Raw genomic sequence first — 15,975 nt, forward strand, 5'->3', positions numbered from 1 at the left:
TTCCTTATATTGTTGTACAATTATGCATGTGACATCATACACAGCAGTTTTAGTCTTCTCATCCAGTGGTGACTGCACAAATACTTCAAAAATTCATAACTTTCGAACAGATTGTCCGATTTTCCTCAAACTTCCAATGATGTGTTCTACTAGTATTGCTACATTCTCTCAATCTTTATGTTAATGAAGGTGAACTTGTCCTTTAAATCAGATATTAAAAAAAAGTAATTGTATCACAGTCTCTCAAGCCCCCCCCCCATGACCGAAAAGAAAAATCTCAAATTTCCTTTATGATTAAATGAAACAGAAAAAGAAAACAATATCCTTTACATCAAATCTTTAAAATTAATTTCTTTTTTTTTCTTTTTTCTTTTTGCAGTGACCTACAGTGTAGTAGTGATGACCTTTAGGCAGGTGGATTTTAGTTGCTATCTAACTCATCAATCAAAACCTACATGTACTTTCTGTGATATTTATGTGCACAAACTAATGTTGGAGTTTTGAGTTGATGACATCATCACTTCAGCAAATTTGCATATTATAGTTGTGTCAAAATTTAGACTTTTATAACTCTCTTTCATATCTAAATCTGATGGAATTGCTGCCATTCTTTTCATCTGATTTGACAGCTGGACACAGCATGGAATTGTAATTACAGGTACAACTGTATACTGGTCAGTAAAATTCCAGGGCAAACTTTACAGGATGCTGTAAGTAATTACAGTTGAAAAATGATTTGTGGATTAATGCAATAATTTCTGTTATATACTTGTGTGTCATTGTCATCAGTAAACGTGAAATGTGGTACAACATACAACAAAATATCTCACCTCTAGAATGAGATGCTCATGAATGCATAAAATTGCTCTAGCAGGTAAAGTTTACCTACGGTGTACCCATAAAATATGGATCTGAGAGGTATTCATCTGTGAAAGGGTCTGAGGAAGACTGCATGCCTGTGTAAACCCTGGCAACCGAATGTGTGTGTTTGGGAATATTTGCTGTTCATTGTTGACTTTTCATTACCATCGGCAATTTTTGATTGATGATTCATTATTAAGCCTGTAGACTGTAAAAGGGGTAGGAAATATTTCATCTTGACATGCCAGTCAAAACATTTGTTTTGTTTTTTCATGCATCCGAAATGTCGTCATGTGTTCGGCACGTGCCATGAATTACTTTGCTAGAACTTGGTAGCTGCACCCAAAATTACATGTAGAGGACATGTGACACAAGTATATTGTACATATTGTGGGGACACAGAGCCACAATTACCCATTTCACACTGAAAAAAAAAAAATGTTCTTGATGCTTGTAGCCATTCCATTTAATAGTAGAAGACTATTTCTACAATTGTAGCTTGCATCTTAAAGGCATAATTTATACCATTTGCACATGAAACAAAAACCCAGCATTAGTGCTTTAAAATAGTTCTAGAATGTGAGTTAGGGATAGAAACAACCACTGTAAAAATTTGAATCCTTATAATTGATGTTATACAAATAATACCCAGGTGAGAGTGCGTTAGTGGAGATGTAGCGCACTCGAGGGTATTTACAATTGTGAAACATGCACGAGGCGAAGCCGAGTGCATGTTGCACTACATTGTAAATACCCGAGAGTGAGCTGCATCTCCACTAACGTCACGAGCTTAAACCTGTGTATTATTTGATTTAAATAGAATGGGTCGAAAACTAACAGAATTTTTCATGTACCTTTGTGCCAGTCAGCTACATGTAGCACTCGCTCAAAAGTCAAGATGTCCGAAGATGTTCGTCCCAAACATTTACGCACGTCGCACTCGGAAATCCTGCACATATAAGTACGTATAAGAGTATACGTACGCCATCGCCACATGTTATGCACAAGAAAGGCCGGCTGGCAGCCCGAACTAGAAGTTGTTTACAGGATTGACAGCGCGTATAGTAGCGCGCGACGCACTTGTAACAACTGTGCATGTTAGTAAGAAAATCATGAGCGCACACGTGACTTATTTCAGCGCTTCCAATTGGCTACATTCTTGAACCCATTTTATAATACATATTGTTAAATACTCAAAATGTGAACAATAGGTATAATAAAAATGTTTCCAGACTAAACCGTCTACAGTTATGGTTCATTGAGAAAAATACTGATATCTCCTTATATTTTAGGCTTTATTGCAAAATTTTATACGGTAGGATTTTTTGTGTACAACAGACCTATACTTATGCATCAAATGTGATAACTTGAAAATTGTTCAAATCACTGCTCCCAAAGGTAAACAGGACCTTTAAAGGTTTCCTTTAAATATTGTACTGCTATTATTAAATGCTGATATATTATGTAGGCCCTATATGATGAGCTTCACACTATGTTGCAAAGGGATGAATCAAGAGACACAGTACAGGAAAGGAGGATCTGTAGTAAATATCCACGTGAGTTTATAAACTAAGATTTCACACCTACCTCTTTATCCAACACATTATTTATACACAAAGATTATTACATCATAAGTTAAACAAATGGAAAAACGGATTGAAACAAATGTATTTTCAAGTGAACCTCCAAGGAGCCTACATATTAGTGACAGACTGCTTTGAGTATCATGAGGTAGGCTGTTCTATAGATAGGGAACAATGGCACAAAAGCTCTTTTAATACAGCATTTTTGTTTATTAATACTATTGTTTCATTTATACACACTGAAGACAGAGCAATGTAAATGAGCATGGTCTTGAAGACTAGACCCTTGAGAAGTTGAGAGTGATGACAGGAAAGGTGCAGTTACGTGTATATGCAGGGCAGATTAGTATTGTATTTTGAAGTCAAGTATTAGAATTCTGAATTGGGGTAATGTATTTAGAATGACACGACTGAATAACTGCAATGATTTGATAGAGTGCCACTTTGAGTATTACAGTATGTCTATTTGTTCAATGCCAAAGGCCTTGTCACACTTCAGCATATAGAGCTACCTGTAACATGTTCCCAGTACTTTTTTCTGAAATTTGGGTGTGTGTTGGCATAAACTGTCATTCGTTCCTGAGATGTTGGCATACACTGTCTATGTGAGCCTTTCATTGAGGCTCACATGGGTACGCTGGGGCCCCCGAAAAGTTTGTAAATATGGCCAAAACTTTGAGCATTTTATATGACAATGTAGTATGCTGTTTGCACACAATCTATACAAAATAGAGCCTGCATGTGTGATGCAAATTGGTAGGTGCGGAAATTAAGAAACTAATGGGATTACAGTGAAGAAAAGTTGTATACATTGTTGTACGTGTGTGAACAATAGTAATTTCCGTGTTGTTGAGAGGGACGACAAATGAGGTACATGAATAGGGCATAGTGCATTTGAGTAGTTGTGCCGTTCTGATACAGTGTATATATTCATAATTTAATGCGATAATGCAAGAAGCCAGAATAGGAAGAAATTATGAAATATATCACTTAAGAGATAAAATTGTTGAAGTCATTTTTTGTAGTTGTTTCCTGTTAATTTTGTTGGTAGGAATGAAGTAAATTACATTTTTTTCAATTAACAGTTCATCTTTAAAGTTTTCTTTATAATGTGGGCATTTTAAAAAGAAGCCCATTTCCTACGTACATGTACATGTGTACGGTACATCACAATCTTCAAAGAAGGCTTGTTAATAGCAATGCAATGAAATCATCTTTGCCCAGATTTGACTGCAGTTCATATGTGTCATGCCGAGAAGGAATTGTGCATTTCAGATGAATTAACAGACAGCCAAAAAATGATCGGGGGGAGGAGGGAAGGAGGCTGGAGGAGAAACGGCTGAAACCCTCGGATTTTTAGGCTCTTCAAACCTATTACCCTTTTGCAGAGGATTAGGGCATCCCGAGTTACCCTGAAGAGGGATTGGTGTAAATGCGAATGGATGAGGGCACTCCCCGCAATGTTTAATGCTGATGTGAACTCTTGATACAATGTAGTCATGTTCACCACATGAATCATGTGTACACTCAGTTTTCACATCGAAAAGAAAAGAGAGAAAGGAGTGTGAAACCTATCGCACCAAGAGAATGGACTGCATTATTGAGGGTGGCATTTAATTCTCTGTGAAGTGAGATGTGATAGTACATTGTAGACTCTGCTTGAGAATGAAATTCATTTTGTCAAATTTCACTTTTTATTTTCCTGTAACCTGTACTGTGCTCATGTGTGGGAGATGGTGAAATCAATAGAAATCACAAAGTTGTAGCTACTCCTTCTCTTTCAGGAGAATCAAATTAAAGTTTAACTGCATGTAGAGGCAATTCCCTTTATAACAAAGTCCTTGGGACTTGCAGTTTTCTTGTGTTACATTGTATATCAAAATTTTGCCATAACCGAACAATAATCTAGGACCTGAATTTATACTCTGTTGCTAAAGGAAATTTTGTCAATACTGTGTTTGTTAAAACAGGAATGCACGGTACATCATGTAAATGTGTCATTTTCATTTACATAATTTGTCTCTTTTTTTGTTTCCAAAGTATAATATATGAAGATTACTTTGAGATATGTGCCGCTTTGATAGCACACTAAAAAAACCCTAATGATGAGAGTTTTTAATAGGTCAGAGGGCCATAATTTTGTCTCATTCTACTTGATTCTTGAGAGATTTATTTCAATGTGTTTCTTGGAAAAAAACTTGTCTTGCAAGGGCATATTTTCATCTAAATACCATAAGGGCATGATAAAAAGTTGTTTTCTGACCTGCAGAAGTCTATGAATTTCCCCTCTAGAAGAAATGTATAAAAAGAGGGTTGCTTTTATTTGAGGAACATCATCAGTAGTTGCTAACTACTTAAATTTCTCATCCAACATGAACTGCTGTACAGGCCTGTACCTCCAGGGTAATCCAGTTGATTTTTTATGCCAGTTAGTCTTTCTTAGAGTTACTGAGTCTGAGTGAGAATTTTTTTCTGATACTCTGAAATTCATCTATCCCCAACCTGATTTTCAGCTGAACCTTTGAAGCTCTCCAGTTTGCCTTGTACTGCATACTTTGTATGGTGTCGATAGATTGGACTTGTTCCTCCTCGATTGTAATCCGAAGGGGAAATCCCTGGGTTTCCTCATCAGCTGGTTGGACCATCTTCGTTAATTATCTCCAACTGGGGCGCATCAGTATTTGCCCCACTGAGTTTTAATAGCATAATGCCGTACCTCTTCAAAGCTGCCAGTGCCAGACGGATTGTGGTGGCGTAATAGTAAATGAATCACCTTTTAAATGAATTACAGGTTTTCATAGTGAAGCATGAAGCATACAAATATGAACCTCTGTTACAGTTTGGTCTGAAGATGGCTTTATGCACCCTGTAGAAAGCAGGAGAAAGTTGAAACTAATTTGTTCAAATCCGAACTTGTGAAAGATGGACCAACTGTTTGTTGAATTAGTAGCTTATCAAATAACAATTAACTGATGGTTAACTGTTGGTACACATATTTACAGTATGTTTGTGGTAAATTAAAAGATCATAGCATTAATGTTGAAATATGAACTTTCCTTGCAAGGTTTAATGGCTTTTTAAGGAAGATTTATTTTGAGAAGAGGAAAGCTACGGGGCTGCTGGAAAAGCTGTGAAGTGCTCTATCTGCCAGCGAGATTATTCAACAAACGGTATGAAAACTTGTAATCATTCTGATATCACTGTTTACACCATATCTGCTGGGTGCCTTGAAATGGCTGTCTGTTGGCTTCTTTAATACCAAACACAGACTTGTTGGTGCTTCATTAAAAAGTACAGGGCCACCTAGTTGATACAAGTTGTATTTTGAATCACTTGAATTTGACCCATGCTCTTCCTGCTCTGTAGATGCTAAATCTACATTGTACAATTGTACATCTCATGCCCTAAAGAGGACATAAACATTTTACTTTCATGATTGGTGTGCCAGGCGTGAGCCTCTTTGTAGACACTGGCCCTATGTTGTGTACTTCCCAGGCATGGGTTTTTGCATTTTTCATAGGCTCATATGGGTTTTTTTTTTTTTTTTTTTTTTTTTTTTGGATGCTGACAATTGTAAGCAAAGCAAGTGGAAGCCAATATTCCCAGCACATGGACCCTATGAGATGTACAAATGTGATTGTACAATGTAATTCACTATTGGGGGGGGGGGGGGGGGAAGAATTGACTGGTGCACTTAACTCCTATTGAATACATGTAGTTCAGGTCGTCATTTCGACCAGCGAAATATTGCCTGTTTATAGCCAGTGAAATATTGCCTGTTTATAGCCAGTGAAATATTGCCTGTTTATAGTCAGCGCAAAAATGTATGCATTTAACCAGTTTCAAAGAGCTTTGCTAATTGGCTGATAATTTTTGCTCCCAAATGCTAGCAGTAAACCTATGGTGTACATAGTTCCAAGGTGTAAAATGTTGAGAAATTTGGGCACCCTTTGGAGGCCATATTGGTGGGGCTTGCTGCTGGTGGCTTGTTTCAATCTCCCACAATGACCCTGTGCTTCCTTTTTTTAGCAATTTCTGTATCAATAGGGCCTTTAACAAAGGCTAGCATATATACATGGTAAACAGGAAATGTCTTGAAAACTTGACTCATATGCACCTACATGTACACTCTTCATGGTATTGCTGGTACCTCCATCTCAAAGAAGTCAAACAGTTCAAGAGTAACAATGCTTTATGGACTGAAGGGAAATTATACTCTCGGCAGTGAAAGTGAATTTGAAATCTGTATTTTACACCATGCAACAGGTTTGTGCATACATTGTATTTCAATATATGCACATGATTTAGCGTGCATGGATGCAATTTTTAATCATAATCATGTGTACTACTACTACTATACAGTAGAATGCCATGTTTTGCAGTGTGTATGTGTGTGGAACTGACTTGTCTGTTTGTATTGTGTGTGTACTTGCATTGCACATTCAAAAGATTAAAGGCATAATTTGCCGTTTGCAGATGAAGCAAAAACCCAATATAGCGCTTTAAAATAGTTCTAAAATGTGAGTTAGGGATAGAAACAACCACTGTAAAAATTTGAATCCGTATAATCGATGTTAAGTATTGTTAAATACACAAAATGTGAACAATACGGTAGTTATAATAAGAATGCTTCCAGACTAAACCGTACATACAGTTATGGTTTATTGAGAAAAATACTGATATCTCCTCATATTTTAGGCTTTTTTGCAAATTTTTTATATCGTAGGATGTTTTGTGATACAATAGACCTACACATATACCGCATCAAATGTGATATCTTGAACATTTTTGAAATCACTGCTCCCAAAGGTAAACTGGACCTTTAACAATGAAGAAATATGTGCATCATGTACATTTTGTGTTGGTCATATAAAAACAATTTATGTCTATTGCATTTTTATTCTTAATGAATTTGCATACAATAATGTATCTTCAGATGCATGCTGTTTACATTTCAGTATACTTGTGAATCATTATAAAGTACTAGAGGAGACTTTTTTTTTCCAAGAAGGATTTTTTTCTTTAGTTTTGTTTTTGGATGAAAATGATATAGTTGTAGAATAGAATTATATATGAGTTAAATAGGCTCTTCGCAACACTACAGGCTGTACAAGGTATGAACATTCTGGGAAAGTCAGATAGATCATTATACTAAACATGTGTGAAAGTTTGACTGTCAAGAAACCATCAACTTCAGTGGATATTGGTGACTCAGAGTGGCAATATTTGTCACATGACTGTTGATTGGCAAATCTTTCATTCATTCTGCAGTGGAAAAGGCCAAAAATAGGGATCATACTTTTTTTTTCTTTGTAGGAGAGAGCCCTATTAACTTCCTTTGTCAAGGGTTTTGTTGAATAGCATCATATTGGACTGTGCAAGTTTAACAGATTGTTCAAAGGGGAAATTTTGATGTTATGGATGTGAATTGGCAAAAGTCCTATAATACAGATTATGTGTCATAATCACTATGTTGAAATTTGGCCAACTTTTAGCTCTCTCAAAGAAGAAATGGTATGCAACCTTCTGATTTTACCCTTGAAGTGAAGTGTACATACAAGTTGTCTTTATTTCACAGCTATTGTTCAAAACACTCTCTTTTTCAGATTTTTTTTTCAGATTTTTTTTTTTTTTTTTTTTTGGGGGGGGGGATGGATGAAGAAATTGCCACATTGAACTGCAACAATATTACAATACTTACAATACAAATGAATTGCACTAACTCTTGCAGTGCATCAAAGATTCAATGTACGTGTACACATTATTTGGCTTTTCAGGATAGAATAAGAAATATGCTGGTATTCGTGGCATGGCATTCAATAGAAATTGTCATCTTTTCATAATGTGGTATTTCCAGTTTGACAGGAAAAAAAATTCAACCCAAAGTGTTGATGTTTTTTTATATGCTAGTTGATTGTATATGTATAAGTGCTTAACTCAATTGTAAATCTAGGAATATTTGGTCATACATGTATTAAGTGAACAAGCAATCTATCGAAGAGACATTATAACAATCACACACACATATAAATAGAAATATGTACATATTAATTCATAAATATCAGTCAGTTTGCATAATACAACAATTTCCATGTTTCATTAAGGAAAGAGAGTAAATTACTCAAGGATATTGTTTCCCCTCTGTAACTTTGGTGAAGCACCATGAGTGAGTAGATGGAAAGATTTGCATGGACTGCAAAAATGAGTCGTAATTTCAAGGGAAATCCCGCAATTTCCTGACCGACTGCACATGAGGGTATCAGGAGCTAATTTTAGTAATGCTTCTCCGCACTTTTGCGTAGAAAAAGAGTTGGCTGGGATTGAGAAATCACACTTCATTGTATCATACACTAATACAGAATAGATATGACCTTCATAAGCATGTGTCAGCACATTATAATCTCCCGGATAATATAAAGTCTTGTTCAAGTATTTATTCTGTGAAAGCTTCACTTAAACGATATTTGATACAATTATATTCTCCAAACCAATTGAGCTAACAAATATTTATAGTATAGATTGTCATCTTATTGTCAATCTCAATTTTCTTCCTACAACTGCATCTTGCACTCTCACCTGCAACTGCACTGCACTCACCTGATCACCTTCCTCCAAGAGAGTTATGTCGTTGGATAGTCATTTTATGAGGCCTCCATCCATTTCAAGCTTAATCGCTTATGATGGTGGTCTCCTGCATTCAATTATCTCTGTTGTTTACTGAAAAATACTGTATATTTTATTTTATGTTTCTGTGTATCTACGTTGCTCAATGCAATCACCTATGTGAATCTATTTATGTACTGTTATCGATTTATTTCACTGCACTTGTTATTCTTTGTCTTTGTACTTTTTGAAGTTTGCATTCAAATTGCATCTGATTGAATGCAGAAATAAAAGCAAACAAACAAACAAACAAACAAACATTAAAGCTTACATGTAGCTTCAAAGAATTGTACAATTGTAGTCAAGATAGGCTGAAAAAATACCAAGATTGCATTTTGCCACTCTTGTATTGTTTTCCCCCATATCCGATTTTAGTTGTGGGGAAAGATTCTTGTGTTGCAGGATTGTCATGTACATCCTTCATGGGGATCTGTCAAAAACATTTCTGAGCACTGTAATTTCACAACTACTGTACCATAGAGAGGAAGATAATGTGGCCTGTGTACAGCCTACAAATGTTTAACAGAACAGATACTTAATCGTTTAGAATTCTGTCAGACATACATGTACATGTGATTTATAGATATCTGTTGGTGATGCTACTTGTATTTTACAACGCTCGATATTTCATGTACACAGTCCTTGGAATTTTATCTTATTTTTTTCCATATATTTACAATCCTTAAGAAGTCTAGATCAGGCATAACCAATCATTATTAAAAAACAAATTTCTCCTAAAATCAACATGCAGAAATATCATTGTTTTCTTTTTAAGGTGACATATTAAAAAGTGTTGGTGAATTGTACCATAAGAGCTAACTGTTAGGCTGTACAGTATGTAGTACATGTATGCAAATGTGTGCAACCGAATATTTGTAGAGCTGTTCAGTTATGCAAAGCGAAGTGTGCACTTTTGGGCCATTGGTAAAGGCTTGTATCAACCCACTGAGGACAGACTGATTTTGCTACAACACACATAATCCCATAGACACTTGCCCGAGTATACTCAGGACTCATCCTCTATGAGTTAAAATCTAGAAGAGAAATTAGTTATGATGGTAATATACATGTACTGATGTGGCATTGTGCAAACAAATCCATTGCATTAATTGAAATGAGGGGGGGGGGTGGTCATGTGACCCTCATGACATGCTATTGTCATGTTGCTTTGCTAAATTTGCCCGTAATCCTCTCATGCCCATCATCCCAGAATACCACTGATATTGTACATGAGCCAGTCACCGGAGGTACTGAGGTGGTTTACTTTAAATGAGATTTTGATGGAAGGCTTTATTAATTGTCGATGGATCTAGCTATAAAAACTTGCAAAGCTGTACTTAAGTGGCTCTAGATTAATTTTGAACACAGCATGGCTGGGCTTACAGCCATCTCCATTTCATGACTGGCTAGATGCTTTGTGAGGTGTGTAGTGTACTGTAAAACATGATATATTCGCGGCATGAATTTTTCGCGAATTGGAACCGACAGCCTTTTTCGTGGCATGAAATTTTCGCGAAGTGCCACTGGCGTTCAATGCATATAGTGTAAACAAGGACTTTCGCGTGCATTTTAATTTCGCGAATCTTGGCGCTCGCGAAATTCGCGAAATTAAAGTGCACGCGAAAATTCCTCGTTTTACAGTATCCACCCCATTCTGCATCCTTTTGGATCAAAACTGGCACATTAGCTGCTGCAATTTTTGCAACAAATCACTTTTTAATGAGATTATTCTCTGTTAACCATTGCAATATCATTTTGGATTTCTCACTCTACAAGGGAAATATTTGTGAGTGCTTTGTTGTAGATGGAGGATTAGAAAAAATAAGGTTGGACTAGAACACGAATATGTACTTCTCAGTCACGTTCATTTAAAGTGCTTTGGAAATTGAGCACAGCAAGAAATTGCTATAAATGGGACTGTAACAAGTAGCATTTCTTTTCCAGTCTAGAATGTTTTCAGTTAGGTTTTCGAGTGCGTAGTGAAAGAGATTTACTGAGCGGCGGATCCTCTGTTTTTGTTTTTTTTTCCAGGAAGTGGCTTGTTGTGATTTCCAAATGGTAATGTTCTCAGATTTGAGGAAGTATAGAACAGTGAGCAGGAGTCCAATTCATGCGCATATAAAATATAATAATACATCCTATTTCTTGCCCACATGCTTGTATATAAACAGATGCTGCTCTTTCCCTTTTAATATGAATTGTACAATGTTTATGTGATATGATACATACATAGAACCTCTATCAATCAGTCTATCTACATTATGTATACATACCATAATGTGAGACTGTTGAGGCATTTACTGCTGACATGTGTACTTGTGTCTTGTTGAGGAGGCTGAATAGCATGAGATATAGAGAAAGTAATTGACAGACAAGAGGACATACATCTCCATATATTTATAAGACACACACACACACACACACACTCGTATCTATCCATGATGTGATACTGTTGAGGCATTTACTGCTTGCTTGCCTCTTGTTGAGGAGGCTGAATAGCGTGAGATATAGAGAAAGTGATTAACAGACAAGAGGACGTACATCTCTATGATATAAGACACGCACATGCACACACACACATACCCCTCCCTTCTGTAGCCCTTCTATGTGAATTTCGTATTGTTATTTGTGTATGTAGTTGGCATTCAATTATCATTGTCTCACTGCAGTGATATTTCCAGTTTATTTATACAGTGTATATCTATGTACAGGATATTACTGTGTTTTAGTTCAATGATCATGCTGTAAAGCTATGTAATGAACACTGCACAACATTTTGTTCTCACATGCTAAACATTGAGAATGTTTGGAATGGAGCAGAAATGGGTGAAAAATGGCCGTAAAGTGTATGTGTGCGTATACAGTATGGTGACTCATTGGTGGCAGACTTTATACAACATGTGATTCATGGATCATTATGTGGCATTCATACTTCATTGAGGTCAGATACCCCCCCCCCCCAAAAAAAAAAAAAAAACAAAACAAAACAAAACAAAACAAAACACAAAACAAAACAAAACAAACCAACAACAACAACAAAAAACAAAAACAAAACAAAATAAAACAAAACAAAACAAAACTACAAAAACTCTGATGCAACTGCATAGACTTGGAGAAAACTAATTGCCTTCAAATGATTCTTTGAGAATGCTCTCTCTCTTCTTAGTTATACAAAAGGAGGCTGCCTGATCTTGTAAAGTCAGCATCATTTTCCAAGTGAGTTTGATATTGTATATAAAAACAAACAGATCGTTAAAACTTTCATGTACGCTGTAATATTGGACAAGAATGAAGGGAAGTAATGGAGAGAATAGTCTCACAGTTCTACTCTCACATTGATTTTGGGTGCAAGTGCAGTTTAGATTAGATGATGATGATGATGATGATGACAGCATAAATATAGCGCCAATTATCGGTAGAAACATTCAAAGGCGCCCAGCTCCCACAAAGTGTCACACATCATTCACAAAGTTGTTTGAAATTATATTATAGTCTTCAGTTCAGACTTGAAGGTATTGAGGCTGTTGCAATTCCGAAGCTGGACTGGTAGAGAGTTCCACACACGTGGCGCAACAGAAGAGAAGGTTCTATCCCCATACATTATTAGCCGGGTATTGGGAACATGGAGAGTCAGTCCAGTGCAACGTAGTCCTGGTCGTCGATGAGGTGATGATGTGATTGCAAGCAACTTAGCTTTCCAATTAGTTTACAATTGCTTTGTAGCTACTTTGTACACTAGGGCTTTTTGTAGCTCAGTTGGTATAGCACCGGGCTAGTATCCAGAGGTCTCTGGTTCGAATCCCGATGGAATCTCATTTTCTTTGCTCATTTTTCCACTAAAAAAAAAGGTTAAACAGGTCATCCATGTACAGTGTGTAATGATCATGTAGAATGTAGGACTTACTACCTCTGTCTGTAAAAATCATTGTTGCTGCATGTGAAAGCTATAATTGATATAATTTTCATTTGATAAGATGGGTACAACTCCTTCCTTTTCATTATGATATAATTTCAGAAAAGAAACCTTGTCCAAGTTTACTGATGCCTCTACCATTCTTTAGCTTTGATTTTATCCTGTTTGAATTAACCTGCCCTGAAGTGGAATATCGCTTCAAATTAAGAACAAACAAAATGCTGTAATTGTGATATTACTGGTTATACTATGCAGAATCAGAAAAGATGTCATGGAAATATGACCAGCCTGCAAAGTGACATTGCTAGCTTTAAATAAATCTTTGCATGCTGGGCTAACTGCTGGTCTGTGGGATGTGTCTGTTACTGAAGATCTATACAAAAGAGGCAGGCAAAGACATAAGGGTCCATTGGAAGAATGAGATAATGATGATCATAATTACGCTGATATGCCTGTAAAGATATTGCTACTACCCGTCCTCACACATGTTCCCTGCATCTGGGTATTTACAGTGTTCTGAAGCGTTGATTGATTAATGCATTAGCACTTATTAGCCACCCTGTGAAATGAGTACCATATGAGTCCTACCTTTATACTCTACCAGTACAGTGTCTGATGGTGTTATCTAGAGTGCTTGCAAAGTCTCAAAACATCACGTACATGTACAATGTACATGTAATAGTGGGATGGGGTAATAATAGTGCATCATGTGGTAACATTGGTTGAAGTGGTTGGTCAATGCGCATTCACTGGGCTGAATTCACAAAGGTACAGTGTGGTTTAAATCAAACCCCTGGTTTGAAGTTAGTCCATGGACCAAAACAAACATGAAGTATAAAGGGATCCATATCATTCACTTTTAATATACATACAGTACGTGTCAGCGTATTCATTTTGGATGTGTGTGAGCGTACGCTATGCAGTGTGCATTTCAATAAGCAGTGTAAATTTGCATGATCAATTGACTAGATAAGCTACGGTACCTTCATGGGCCAATGTGGGCCATTATCAAAACCCATTTGTGCATAAACTGCAGTGTCTGTGTACTGTGTGTAAATTGGTATTTCGGATCAAGTAATTACCACCCTGAATTCGACTCGAATGCATTGTAATGATTGGGTGTAGGATGAATGTGAAGCAGAATGTCTGTCATTAAAGGCATAATTTACCATTTGCAGATGAAACAAAAACCCAGAATTAGTGCTTCAAAATAGTTCTAAAATGTGAGTTAGGGATAGAAACAACCAATGTAAAAAAATTTGAACCAGTATAATCGATGTTTAGTATTGTTAGATATACAAAATGTGAACAAAAGTTATAATAGAAATGTTCAGACTAAACCGTCTACAGTTATAGTTTAATGAGAAAAAATAGTGATATTCCCTTATATTTTAGGCTTAATTGCAAAAATTTTATATGGTACTAGGATGTTTTGTGATACAACTGACCTACACATACACGTATGCATCAAAAGTGATATCTTGAACATTTTTAAAATCACTGCCCCCAAAGGTAAACAGGACCTTTAATGTTTCTAAGAGTAATTACTGTATGTATTGTCCTACATAATTGTCAAAGTCTGATTTTGAATGTAAGTGGTACATACACTTTGTAGTATGTTGTATTGAGGTAAAGGTCAAATTGCAGTCTGTGGTAATGACTGTGGAATTGTAATAACAATTTTGTGTGATACAAGCAATGGTAAATGTCTGAATGAGGGTCATTGAACTTTGCACAGCTTCCTGTTGTCTAGCATCGACAGTGTTGACACACCATGTTGTCATGTCAAGATCCTAGTTACATTGTAGTAAAGTATCCCTAGTCGTGCCCTTCATGTGTCCGTCCAGTCATTCGTATGGCAGTCGGAGTGACTAGGGCAGTCAGTGAATCATTAACGAGGGCCCAGTATCTCACGTGGAAGTCTGTTTTCCCTACTACTCCGACAGACAGACGACAGACGAGGGGTGTCACCATTATGATATGGCCGGGATCCTTGGCGCCGTTGCGCAATGAAATGGTGGAATATAATGCAGGCCATTTCATCACAATTGATCAGCTGTGATACAGTGTATCATGTGCTTACTCTGGAAGTGTAATATAGCATCACGCAGGCTATTTAGCTGCAGATTTATATTCGCATTGTGAACCACAGTCCCAATTTAATCACACTTTCCCAAGTGATGTCTTTTTGTGATGATGGCACAAAGCATTAGCCTGCTTTAAATTGAGCAAATGCGGGCTGAAAGTGCCTCGTTTGCCAATCCTTTTTTATGGCCTCACTGAAATGTCATGTGGGCATGAATGTGCTGGAGAGCTATCTTTAGGCTTTGAGCGAAATTATTACCGCTGTCAATTTCATGCTCAACAAACATTTGCATATTCCCCCCCCCCCCCCCCCCATAATTGAGAATCGAGTGTACAGTAGCTCTGTAGGATGGATAGTGCTCAGTCACCAAAGAGCAACAGACAAAGAAGACTCAAAAACATCACACGCCAGCTATTAGTGGTCTGCCTATTAAATCAAAGTTCCTGTTTTGCAAGCATTCACATCGCCAGTGTGTGAAGTACCACCTCTCAGCAAAGCAAGAGAGACTGTCATTTTGTGTCATGTCTGACGTACAGAACGGATACTCCTGTTTCCATTGTGAAAAACTAAGCTTCATGGTTCTACATGATGCTCCCAGATCCTCTGATCTCATCTGATAAGAATGATGCAGCTATGACAAAAGTTTTAGGTTTAGAATAAACCCTATAATTCATCAAAGATGTGAAAATCTGGGAGTGATGAGATTTAGTATATGTTGTTATATATATCCTATAAAGAACAGTTATAACATTAGAGTTAACAATGTAGCAAATTATTCATTAACAACATGGTGAGAGTTGTTTATAGCACAAGTACCCCATGTAGACATATTGATAATGACAGTGTCACTTGTATACATACCATACTCC

This window comes from Diadema antillarum, unplaced genomic scaffold (genome assembly GCF_040938485.1).
Source record: "Diadema antillarum isolate AM-2024a unplaced genomic scaffold, OU_Dant_1.0 seq00000079_RagTag, whole genome shotgun sequence".
Classification (NCBI taxonomy): Eukaryota; Metazoa; Echinodermata; class Echinoidea; order Diadematoida; family Diadematidae; genus Diadema; species Diadema antillarum.